Source organism: Lissotriton helveticus, chromosome 6 (genome assembly GCF_964261635.1).
Source record: "Lissotriton helveticus chromosome 6, aLisHel1.1, whole genome shotgun sequence".
Classification (NCBI taxonomy): Eukaryota; Metazoa; Chordata; class Amphibia; order Caudata; family Salamandridae; genus Lissotriton; species Lissotriton helveticus.
In genome coordinates this window covers 783,893,853-783,907,864 of record NC_136067.1, presented here as the reverse complement: position 1 = coordinate 783,907,864, position 14,012 = coordinate 783,893,853, and positions in this window count along the sequence as shown.

Genomic DNA, 14,012 nt, shown 5'->3' with positions numbered 1-14,012 from the left:
CAGGATGTGTTGGAATGTTTTTTAAAGGTTTTCTTTTCATTATTTAAGAGTAGGCAGTGGTCCGTGGGACCACGGAATACTCTTAAAAAATATTTTCACAACCATTCAAAAAGGGGAAGGTGACCCTTCAGGATTCCTTCACATTTGCGAATGGGTTACCACCTACTTGAAGTAGGCTGTAAAATGCGAGAGCATTTTGGTCGCAAAACATTCACATATACCGCTGCAAGTCGCTATTAGAAAAGGACGCCCTTATCATGGACCTTCCTAATACCGGATCGCTAACTCATTTTGCGATTCGATAATAGATTACCAAATTGCATAACAGGGCTTGGTACATAGAAAAAGGCTTTTTTCCAGTCTGCAAATTGGGCCATCTGTGACCTGAAAAAATGTATTTACATCTGGCCCCAGAGGTGTACTGAAGAGCTGGGTATAAGGATCCATTATTCATACCTGGTGCCAACTTTGAAGTAGGAGAAGTTTCTGTAGGTTTCCACCCCCAGAGGGGCTTAGAATGTTCTGCCTCCCTGCCCCTGGCCCCAGTATATCTGGGGCCACAATAGACTACTATCAAACCCTTTGTGAGTGTGCTCAGGCAGAGCCTTTGTGATATGTGAATGTGGTATGTGATAGATTCTCACCCCCATCAAGTCAGAAGTTTCTCATCATGGCAACACCTATGTTTCACTGTCTGGGAACAATATACACAATGACCAACTGTCAGCTACACCTAGTCATGTGACCCAGTAAACGGTTGCAGGCACCAAATGGTTATGACAAGTAAATGGCAACTTTCTAAAAGTGGCACTTTCAGAATTGTGACTTAAAATCCAACTTTACAATTAAAGAGGATATTCAATTATAATTCTTTAAACACCAAACTTGATATTCCTACCTGCTCCCAATTAAAAGTTATCACGTATTAAATTTAATAAGTTAACCCAATGTTATCCTATGGAAGATGTAGGCCTTGCAGTAATGAACAACAAATGTAAGGGGGTTTTACTACCAGGACATGTAAAAGTTAAAGGTACACATACCACATTTTGAATACAATGTACCCTGCCCTCTGGGCTTTTTATGGCCTACCATAGGGGTACTTATATTTATTAAAAAGGAAGGTTTAGGCCTGGCAAAAGGCTTATTTTTCCAGGCTAAAATGGCAGTGGAAATTGCATGCACGGGCTGCAGTGGCAAGCCTGAGACATGAATAAAGAGCAACTGTAGTGGGTGGTACAATAAGTGCTTCAGGTGCACTAGTGGCATTTAAATTACAGGCCCTGGGTTCATAGTACCACTTTACTAGAGAATTAGAAGTAAATTAAATATGTCAGTTGAGTTTAAGCCAATGTTAATGTGTTTATAGGAGAGAGCACAAGCACTTTAGCATTGGTTAGCAGTGGTACAGTTGCAGAGTTTTAAGGCCAGCAAAAACAAAGTCAGAAAAAACAGGAGGTTATACAACAACAAGTTGGTGGAAAGCCACACTAAGGATGTCAGGTCCAAGAAGCACAATATTACCAAAAACCAAAATGAGATAAGAAAAAAAGCTAGTCTGCAGCAAAGACGCTTAACAGGTATTAGAAAGGCATTTGAAACAGACATTTCTGGTCAAATGACAATGAAAATCGACAGAAAACTAGATAAGAAATAAAATGAACAAGTAAAGCATTATGTGATTAGTTAAAAACACAGAGGACTATAAACATAGCCAAAAAACTACTAAATACAACCATAGAGACTCTGCAGACTATTGGAAAGCAATAGAGTTCTATTTCTTCTTCAAAGACATAACAGAGAACTTAAATAGTATACCTTATCACCTCCATCTATATATTTTTACGCAAAACAGGTACATTTCTAATGGATCTGTATGGCTGTATAAGGAATTGGTACGTATTAGTTGTTAGATAGGTAATTCAGGAGATATGTCATTATGTGGCCAGGCATGGTTGATTGCATTTGTAAATATTGTTGTCTTCTATGCTTTTACATATATTAAATTACTTACTTAGATGTATTGACAGTTGGATTGGCAGAGCATCTATGTTTTTTTACAGTCCAATTGATTTGCTTTCACCTTGTGTTTCATTTTGATTACTATGATCATCTTGAACTGCAAATTCTCTAAATGATGACATAGTAGTGTAACAGAAACAGTGGTTTTATCTGAAAACACATAAAAAGGAAAACGATGATGGATTGACTTTGGGTTATGTTTATTAAAAACAATCAGATATCACTATAGTCTATTATTAACTTATCATCTATTTATTTATTTATTTAGAAGTTTTATATAGCGCTGGCTGAACCCAGAGGTATCAGAGCACTTTACAAGGGTAGGAGAGAGGTCATATTATGGCACAATAAATAAACAGTAAAACCAGACAACAAGTAATTAAAGTCAAAATTACAGAACACCAAAAGAGAGAGCTAGGGCAATATACATCATGGATATTAAGATGTGGGTGATCATGTTTAGAATGGAGCCGTGAAACAGGGGTGAAAGGTAGGTGAACAGTTCGGAGTGATAGGATTGGACGATTAGATAGGAGGGGGAGAGGCAAAAGGGGAAGCTAAGGAAGGAAGGGATAAGAGAGAAAGAGAACTGAGAGAGATAGAAGAGGAGGGTAGGAGGGAAATCAGCGACAGAATGCTGCGGGGGCAAGGGGATGGGAGGGGGGAAATTGGAACAAGTCACAGGTTAGTTAACCCAATATTTATAGAGGAGGTGTAATTTGAGATCTTTTTTGAAGCTGGAGTAAGAGGGGTTACAACATAGGTCTTTTGGGAGGGAATTCCAGATGATTGGGGCGTTTCCTGCAAAGGAGCGAGACTGAGTGGATTTTCTTTGTAAAGGAGGGACTAGGAGGAGAGCGTTAGAGCTTCTTAGGGATATTGTGTCGCCCGCTTTGTGGATTTTGTTGGTGAGGTATGTCAGGGAATTTTGGTAGAGGACTTTATGTGTGATGCAAGTAGTTTTGTAGGCGGACCTGCCTTCGATGGGGAGCCATTTAATGGGTTTTGAGGACAGGGGAGATATGGTCAAAGCATTTGCAGTTGGTACTGAGCCTTGCAGCCAGGTTGAGCACAGATTTAAGTGGTGCAAGGTGGATTTTGGGGATTCTGGTGAGGATGGCGTTGCCGTAATCAATGCGCGATAGGACAAGAGATTGGACAACTAGTTTAAAATCTTCAGTGGGGATGAAGGGTTTAATCTTTTTTAGATGACGGAGGGTAACGAGGGCTCCTTTAGCAGAGTTTTTGATGTGAACACTGAGGTAAAGTTTAGTGTCATGGGAGATAACCAAGGATTTTACTGAGTTGGCAAGGGATAGGGAGCAGTTGAGGGCATTGAGGTCGGAGATCCAGGATTGAGTGGGGAGGAGGTTGTTTTTGGGGGAGAAAAGAATGATTTCAGTTTTTTGGGGGTTAAGCTTGAGATGATTAAGTTGGAACCAGGAGTGAATCTTGGTGAGGGTGTTGTTGAGGTGTAGGATATCTGCATGGGTTTTGATCTTGTGGTAGATTTGAGAATCATCGGCATAGAGGTGGTAGTTGATCCCAGCTTGTTTAAGTATGAGGGTGAGGGGTTCCATAAACAGGTTAAACCGCGGGGGAGAGAGGATAGATCCTTGGGGAACTCCGAGGAAGACTGGAGTGGGTTAGATAGGCAGCCTCCTTAAGGCACATGTTTAAATTACTTTTCACTTACCCTTTATCTCTACATGAGTTACAATGAAATATTTCTGATACCTGACAAAATATGATTAACATTAGTAGAAGCAGCTTATCTTTTGGGACATTTATTTAGGTTTTTTTCTGGATTTTTTTTTTTAACAAGGTGAACTCTACCAACCAAAACTACAGTCTGAAGAGAAAACAGGAGGACTACAAAGGCAACTGGTGAGCTATGACAAGCTCATGATGGATGATCATATCTCTCTCTCCTGCAACAATAACAGTGTGGCAGAGGAGGCAGTATGTCGTTGTACTGCCATATTTCTCTACCTTATTGCGATTCTGCCTCAAAATTTGTATTGGCACAATGGTACCAGGAGCAGGTAATGCTGGAGGGACAAATTCACAGAATGTGGTTGGAGGTGCTGATGGTGCAGAAATAGCTAAATGTGCTATTGGAGGGGCGGATGCAGTGGGTGGTGGTGGAGGTCCTGATGGAACAGAAGAAGTCAAAGGTGTTGCAGTAACAGAAGAAGTGACCACTGCCGATCTTCCTGCTTTGTACTCTTCAATCTCCTTCTGATGCCCAATTTCCACATTTGCCAACCTGGTAAAATTAATTCTCTGCAGGTGTTTTCTAATTCCTATGGTACCGAAGGGGTATTGTTTAATGTTCCCCGTGGACTAGATTACATTAACTATAACTCATGCACACTCTACTCACAAATTATGCTATGATTTAGCATGCCCTAATTGATGTAACATGAAAAGTTATAAATAGTACATTGGGAAGATGCGAGTAATGTAGTTTACAACACTGCGTATGGAGGTGCAGGATTTATAGTAATTTTTGTGTGGGGCTCACAATAGAACTTTAACTTAAAACTATAACTTTTGAATTTGTAAGGTTGTGTAAGGTTGTGCACTTACAGTTGGTTTTGCATAGAAATAATGAATGAGGTTTTCCTAACTAGAACTAATCTTAAAGCCTTGTGCTGTTTTCATTGACAGATATATATATAGATGCAAAGTCTGTAAGAACAGCCCCAGATCCATCAACAAATGTTTAACCTGCACCACACCTTTCTGCGTATACTGTTTAGTCTGCCCATGTAAAAAGTGTTACGTGGGCAGTTCTATACATCCAGTGAAATGTAGAGTTCTCGAACGTGCCAGGGCTATTGAGAAGAAGAATTTCTCATATCCCGTGGCAAGACACTTTGCTAGATTTCACCAATGTGATAAAAATATTTTGAGATTCTACTGCCAGGATCATGTTCCACCACACGAACGGGGAGGTAACAGAGAGTTAAAGCTGTGCAGACTTGAGTCTAGTTTATAATTGACTTGCAGACCAAATCCCCGCTAGGATTAAATACAGAAGAGGAACTAGCAATTCATCTGGGGTAGAAGGATACAGTACTGTGTTTTCAAATGTGGCTCTCACTGTGTTTCTTTCTACTCCTAATTATTTAAGAAAGGCTAATTATGCTCACAAAGATGTTCTCTCATGTTTTATGGACTGGTCATATAGACTGCTAATGTTCTCCTATGTATCATGAATTCTCTTATAGATTGTTGACGCATTATGCCATGAAGTAGAGTATGCTTTTTGTGCACTGGGAGGTCATTTTATCTCTTTTTTGGCCCATACAGGGCTCAATTCTGTTTGAATGCTGGTTTTGGAAATGCCTTCTGTTCGTGCATTATAACAACAATGAAAGCATCATCTCACACTGGCTGTTTTCTACATAAGTGTGAAAAATGAATTACTAGTCTGACTGTGATGAACTCAAACAGTTGGGTTAATGTATTCTCCAATTACGGGGTCTGGTGCCTACAGAGAATCTTTGGATCAGCCCGTCTTCTGTTCTTGATCTGGTCGACTGTCATTCACACTCTGATTCAATACATGATAGCATGCAGCAATGGGTCAGCACCCTTCAGCCATTGGCTTAATTGCCCAGTGTATGACAATCTCTGCATGATCACATTGCACATGTTATGTTATGTCAAGAGGGTACTTTTATAGCGCACGGCTACTCCGAAGAGTGTCCCGGCGCTGAAGAACCTCACGGACCCATAGTGGAAGGAAAAAAGGGAGAGCAGGCATGGTACAAAAAGGAACAAGTTATTGCGTGAAAAGCAGGGTCTTCAGATCCTTCCTAAATGCCAGCAGATTGGTGTTAGATCTGAGTGACAGAGGAAGAGCGTTCCAAAGCCGGGGGCGAGATGTTTGAAAGACCGTCCCCCACAGCGAGCACGACGGATCACCGGGGTGACTGCCCTGGCCTGGGTGGAGGAACGCAGGGATCTGGAAGGTAGATAGAAGCTGATCCGTTTCCGAAGATAACATGCACCAATGTCATGAAGGGCTTTAAAGGCAATGGTCAGGGCTTTAAAAGTGATCCACTTCTTAATGGTCAGCCAATGAAGGGTTTTAAGAAGTTCGCTGGCCCTGGCTCTTCTAGTGAGGCCAAAGATGGCCCGGGCCGCGGAGTTTTGCACAACCTGGAGACGCGCAAGGAGCAAGTCCGGAAGGCCTAGGTACAGTACGTTGGAATAATCCAGGTGAGAGCCTATCAGGGCCTGTACCGTGATCTTTCTATGCTCTAAGGAAAGGAGCGGCAGGAACTTCCTCAGCATCTTCAGGATCGCAAAACACTTGCCAGCCAGAGCAGACACCTGGGCCCTGAAAGAGAGGCCATTATCAATCTGAATACCCAGATTCTTTGCAGCCCCTGAGTCGCTGGCAGGAGCGAACATGGCAGTAGGCCACCACTCCTTCCATCTGGGATCTGCGGGACCGCCAAAGAAGAGCACCTCAGACTTATCGGGGTTGCACTTGAGGCAGTTGCGACTAAACAAGTCAAACACAGCCCCAAGGCAGCCCCGGATGGATGCCCCATCAAAATCGCAGCCCCTGTCACAAGTAAACAAGAGTTGTGTATCGTCAGCATACGAGACGATTTGGGCCCCGAAATCTTCCGCCAATGGCACCAATGGGGTCATATAGATGTTAAAGAGCGAAGGGCTCAAAATTGAGCCCTGCGGAACTCCGACCTCCAAGGGAGGCATGGCGGCCGAGAAAGGGGGGGCCCAGACCGTTTGCTGGCGATTCGAAAGAAAAGACCTAAACCACCGGAACACCGTCCCCCTCAGACCAATCTCCCAGAGTCTAGAAAGGAGGCGGTCATGGGGGACGTTGTCAAAAGCCGCCGAAAGGTCCAGCATCACCAGCATGGCTTTGCCTCCATTGTCCAAGGTTTCCTTAATAGCCTCGGTGACCTCGAGCAGAGCTGTTTCAGTGCTCAGATTAGAGCGAAAACCAGACTGCGATTTATGGAGTATGACGTTAGTCTCAAGAAAAAGGGACAGGGTGGTACGGACATGTTTCTCAACCACTTTCGCAAGTGCTGGCAAGAGGGAGATGGGTCTGTAATTGGCGTGGGATTCTGGATTCAGGTTAGTTTTCTTGAGCAGTGGCAAAATGAATGCCAATTTCCAAGGCAAGGGGAACTCACTCGAGCTAAAAGAGAGATTGAGTATCGGGTTGATAAGATGTTTTAGGGTAGGAGCCATTTGCATGAGGAAACTAGCAGGACACGGGTCTGACGGAGAGCCAGATTTCCATTTGGTGAGGAGATCTAAGGAGGCCTGTACATTCAAAGGAGGAAAATTCCAAAGGGCACTTCAGAGTAAGGATGGGTGGGACAATCCTTTAGTTTTCTCCTATTATAGGCCCCTTTTATCTTTTACATTCTGCTTTTTACAGCATGATTATAAGGTCCCCAGGCAGTTACAATATGTGTTGTACTTCCTGTTACTCAACACTCTGAAATTATGAGTTTGTGGGAAAATACCAACCCCCTGCTACACCCAAGTAATAATGGCAGGTCAAATCAGTTGATATTTATCAAGGAAAAGATCTCCACAAATATGCAAATATAGGTGCATGAAGCAGCAGCCTCTTCATTTTGGTATCTATTTTAGTAAGTGCAAATTATAATTGTAATTATGTACCTGATAAATCACATTTCCCACCAATAATACCCATAGATTCTTCAAACTCAGCTACCAATAAAAATCAACTCTTCAGTTCAGTACTAATGTTTTCACAAAATACAAAGCCTCCACAACACCCTTGGTGAAGAACTAATGGGCATATTCACAAGGAGCTATCACCGAATTAACTGCACTTTATCGCAGCCAAAGTCATGATAAATGTACCTCACCATTCACGAGCAGGTGCTAACAGCCCACAGCACCAGTTTTCCCACGGTAGGAGCCACAAAAAACATCGCCACAGAGGACCCCCGCAACTATCACTAATGAGATACAAAGTAGGCGTTCCTGTGCACAAAGTCGGGACAACACCACACCTCAACATTCACAACAACCAGACAGATCAGCGATAAGAACACAAAATATGCAATAAGGCGCATTAGCAGCAGGAACTTTACACCTGCTCTGATCTGGTGTAGAGTCCGAAGGCAGCCTGCACCACAGTAGGGAGCCCAGCCCAGGGTGTCATCAGAAGGGCAACAGATGCCATGGAGCAACTGAACATGCAGCCTGGACACCCAAGAGGGCCACAACACCCACCCGGCACCCCCCACGGACCACCACAGAGGCAGCGTAGACGAAGACAGCGGCCTCCCAGGAAACACACCTGCCTCACAGGCACAACATCTGACAATGTCACTGTCCACTACAGGCTGAAAGGGATAACCATCCTATGCATCCTGGCCGTCCTCGCCCAACAGGCCAACGGCACCAACACAGCGGATGTCCACCATCCCACCCCACACCAAGTTGCTGGCTGTGCTGCACCTGTTGGCCCCTGCCACACCCCAACCAACACCCGCCAGAGTCTGCGGAGTCTCACAGCCAGCCACATCCAAGTCCCCCAAACCTGTCCTGGACATCACCATCACCCTCGCACCCAGGCCCGTACGGCCAACACAATTCACAGGAACTGCTGGAGACCAAGCAAGGACCATACGCTGTAGCCAGATGCATTTTTTTTTTTTTTTTTTTATTATTACATTTATTGAGCGCGCAGCTACCCGGAGGTTTCCCGGCGCTAGAGCAAACTGAGCAGTGGAAAGGAGGGAAGGACATTAGTTGTTGAAGAAAGCATGATTCCGTGCGCAGAGACTGAGGAAGAGAATTCCATAAGGATGGGGCCAGCAGAGCAAACTAATGGCCTCCCATCCCAGATGCATGCACGTGTTGGGGGCAATCTGCTACACACGTCCCACCTGTGTCCCCAGGTGACACAGCACACAATTGGCGCAACAGGAAGCACATGTCACACATCAATGTGCAGGCAACATCAGAACACTATGGGACCTACACCAATGTCGCCTCCAAATACACAGCCAGTGTGCATGATCCCTTCACCCTCTGACAGCCCATCAGCAACCAGCCTTCCCAGGATGGGACCAAGGGAAATGCACAGCCCCTTGGCAAGTTCCCAATTAACACCCCACTCACCTCAACTCCACAACCATGCAATCCACAACTCTTGCAATGCACACTTCACAAATTCACAACCAACATGCACAACAACATACCCACCCATCAGACACGATCCCACAACTTACAATGGTAGCCTGGGCAAGCCATGAACATGACCAATCAATGGCATGGCACCTCAGCCACATAATAGATGAATGTGGGGAGAGGAGGCAACCAGGGATGTGTGAAGGAGGCAGTAGAACCATGATTGGGAAAGTACACAATGACAAGAGTGGCGGAGAAGTGCAGGACAGACCTTAGTATGCAGAACACATCCTTATACACGGTGACATACACGTCTGGTGTATGGAGTGTAGTGGACAGTGAACGCAACCATGTCACCCCAGCCAGTGGGGGTCCTTGTGAACATGTTGCCTGTTATGCCCCCCCATAAGCGTGAGCAGGCTAGGGGTGTGAATAAAAAGCCCATAGCCGAGAGGGGCGTGGCTAGCAGCCAACGATGGCGGCCGCAGCTTAGAGAGGCTCCCGAGAAGAGGCGGCTTCCCACTACAATCCGCTATATTTATCCTCTCTTCATTGGGGATCTAAGGGGTGGACCGGACCCGGAGTCCTTGCGGCACCCAGCGCAGCAATTTTGGAGGCGGCACGGCCTGAATGCACTTCGAGACGCCGAGCGGTGTCCGGGGAGGAGAGGGGCCTATCGTGTGCCTGGAGGCAGCGGAGTGACGGGCGGACTGAGGCCGGCCGGAAGTAGCCTCTTAGCGGCGGTGAGTGGCAGGAAGTGCCGGCCCCCTAGACGTGGTGCCCGAAAATCCACAGAGCGTCCTCCGGCGACCCGAAAACGCGAGCGGAGCCCCGAGGCTTCCAGCGGATGCTGCCGCAACCGTGAGGTCCAGCCCAGGGGTGAGGAAAACGCCTCGGACCAAAGACGTGAAGCCGCCATTTTACGCGCTTGACGCGCGTCTCACCCCGAGCCCCAGCGGCTGGCACCCTTGCTGAGCGGAGCTTAACACAGCCTCCCGGGTGTGAGCATGGAGGTCCGCTGTCATTGCGGACTCACTTTTGAGGTCATCAACGGGCGGTCGTGAGGCAGTCGACTGCAGTGGGGGCGGTGAGTTGGACCCCCCCCTCCTGGAAAGACATTGGAAAGAGCTGGTGGGACACTGGCAGCAAGCATACTGAGGGGGCACTAAGGCTCAATGGAACGCGGGGACACGACCCAGTGTTGGCCACAACCCAATGCACCTCGCCAGACCTGCTAACGGCCACACTGCAGGCATATTGGCTCGGCGGGCCACCTGCGTTACGGCATTGGTGGGAGGGATGCCGCATTGACTTTCTCTGGAGCAGATAGCACCCTGCCCGACCTCGCGTTTTTTGTTGGGGAGAAACTCAGCTGACAAAAGGCCTGCGAGGGGACGAGGCTCTCCCTCACGACGGATTTGACTGAGTTGCCGTCACACGGACGACTATAGGGGAACGAGCCCTCCTCGGCCCGAACACCAACACTCAGTGGCAGATTGCAACGCTGGTGGACACTACGCCATGTCTAACAGAGGCCCCAAGCACAGCACTACCCAGGCCAGGCTAGACAAATTCGCCTATTAGAGGCAGACTCCTCCCCAGGAACAGTGCAAGAACGCGGGGAAAACAACGGAGACCGAGGGGGCGAAAAAGGCCACACTTGAGGATGTATTGGCAGCATTGGCTCAGGTGCAAGCGACGGTGGGAGCTACAGCCACTGAGGTCACCTTGATACGGGCGGACCTCCAGAAAATGAACGAAAGGGTCAAACAGGTTGAGGTGGTCACTAAATCCTTGGTCGAAGATGTGTCCGAACTACAAACGGCGGTGGAACGACTACAAACTGTTAACAAACTGCTCAGAGACAAACTGGACGATAAAGAAGGACGCTCCCGGCGTAACAACGTCCGAATTTTAGGTGTGCCAGAATCCGAAGACACGGGGGCAATGGACCTCTATGTGGAAGACATGATCAAAACCAGACTCCAGCCTAAGGGGCTCTCGAACTTCTTTTCAGTGGAAAGGGCCCACAGAATACCGGGGGGGGGAGCCTAAAACGGGGGGCCCGCCTCAGCCAATACTGGCAAGGCTGTTCAACTTCAGAGACCGCGACGCCATCCTACAAGCCGCAAGAGTGGCGCCGGCCATTCAAATCCAGAACTCGAGAATAGCCTTTTTCCCAGACTACATGGCTGAGGTGTCGAGGAGGAGGAGGACGTTTCTGGAGGTGAAAAAAACATTGAGGGAGAAGGAACTGCCATACTCGATGCTGTTTCCGGCCCGACTGCGAGTGGTGGCAGACAAAAAGGTGTGGTTTTTCGACTCCCCGGACGTTGCCCGGGACTGGCTTGAGGGATGGCACACTGTTGACCGGCAGCGCAGAACCCACAGATCAAATCACGAACGCAGAGGAGACAGCAGGAATGGCTCACAAACGTCTGGTCGAGAAGTAGGAGCGGAGGGCTCTCCCTCCCATGGATTTGCAGGGGCCGGTGGAGAGGAATGACCCCTACTCCGGGACTTGTATTAGTGGCAATCGCTGACCATTGACACACAGTTTCAAATGCTGCACATGGACTCTGGCATGGCTACCCCGGGACCACGCAGGGATGCCGCCTGCTCGGGGAGACGCTCTCCCCCCTACACGCAAGTACACTGGTTGTGGGATGGGTCAAGCACTCTGCTCAGTTGGGGGGGCGGGCAGTTGAAAGTCCGTTAGGCAGGGATGCAGGGAGGGGGGGTTGGGGACGGGGTTGTTCTTTTGCAGTTAGGAATACACATGTACGGTCGAATACAAAGACTAGGCTTTCACATGAGTCAATACCGAGTGGGATGAGAGAGCGAGGGTCTGCAGCCTCCATGAGGACCTTCAGCAATTTCCTACACGACTATACATCCAACACTGATGCTACACTTGCCCACCGATGTACCATGGAACCCATTGCACAGGTTTGGTCGAGGACAATTGTGATATACAAGGGTGATTTACATATGCTTGGACATTCGCGCAGTGGATCTAGCTCCTCTGTGGGGATCCCAAGCAGTTTGTCGTATGGCTGTACAGATAGCTTTGGTGCTATGTATCTGGTTGATTGTGCTATCATTTTCATACCCATGAATGGCGGAAGACATTTCACTCACTGACCCGGGCCAGCGTGACCTATCCCTAAAAATACTGACGTGGAATGTGCGAGGGCTGGGTGATAAGGTGAAGAGGGGGTTGGTGCTTACTGAGCTGAAAAGGCTGAAACCCGCAATAGCACTACTGCAGGAAACACACTTAACAGGGGGGGCTTCCAAAGCACTGGATGGGAAAGGATATAAAATGGCAATACACTCCGAATTCACGTCAGGATCCAGGGGAACGGGTATACTACTCCACAAGTCCTCCAGGTTCATTCCCTTGCAAACTAAGACTGACGATTTGGGGTGTTTCGCAGCGTTGCAGGGACAATGGGAGGGTCGGCTCCTCAATTTGGTTTCTGTGTATATCCCCCCTGCGCTCCACTCTGTACAGCTGCCAAAACTAGCGGACTTTTTACTGACCCTTCCTGAGGGGGATGTTATTCTGGGGGGAGACTTTAATGCCACCATAGACACTCAATTAGATAGGTTCCCGGCTACACCTCCAGCAGGGGGGCCCTCCCGCTTCCAGCGCTTTCTGACGGCTATTGGCCTGATCGATATATGGAGACACACCCACCCTCAGACTAAACGATACACCTTTCACTCTGCAGTGCACGGTAGCATGTCCAGAATTGACTACCTCCTGGCGCTGGGAAATGTCATGCAACATGTAGAAACCATAGAAATTCACCCAAGGGGCATCTCGGACCACTCCCCAATCACGCTGACAATATCCACACAAGAGAAGGCACGTAAACGGGTCTACCCCATACACGCTTCATACCTCAAAATTCCCCAAATCCGCAAGGCACTCAAACAAATGACGACACTATATTTCACTGAAAACACGGGTTCAGTGGGCTCCTCAGAAATCTTATGGGAGGCTTACAAGACAGTGTTAAGGGGCCAAGCCATGAACTCGATCACAGGCTACAAACGGATACAAACTCAAGAACTGACCACCTTGGAATTAACACTGCGGGACTTGACGACGGCACACGAATTGAACCCCACTCCGACCTCGTTACACACACTTAACCTCCAACAACAGTTCTACACGGACCATTTGCGGACCCAGGTCCAGGGACATATAACTGACACCCAGAATAGGATATACGAGGTTGGGGACAAGGCGGGCAAACTACTGGCATGGCTCGATAAGAAAGGGGGAAGCTCTAGGGGAATCCAACAAGTGAGGGATAGCCGGGGAGTGTTGCACACGAACCCGGAACACATAGTAGAGGCGCTTGCGACCCACTATAAGGGAGTCTACACCCCTGAGCACGTGATAACTCCTGAGACTGCCAGAGCAGCCTTAGAACTTATCGAGGTCCAGACTCTCTCCTCAGAGGCGGCTACAGACTTAGACGCAGACATTACTGAGGATGAGATCCAACGGGCTATACATGACTTAAATCTGGGCAAAGCGCTCGGACCGAACCGCTTACCTATAGAATGGTATCAATTGGCATCGGAGAGCCTAAGTACACATCTGCTAGCAATGTTCACGGAATGTTTAGAGAAAGGGGTACTTCCACCAGATCAGAGATTGGCCACGATCGTAGCTATCCCCAAGCCGGGGAAACCGCCGGAAGAATGCTCCTCATATCGACCCATCTCACTGCTTAATGCAGAAACCAAAATCCTCGCCAAGCTTTTAGCGAACAGGATCCTGCCGCATCTGCCTGACATCA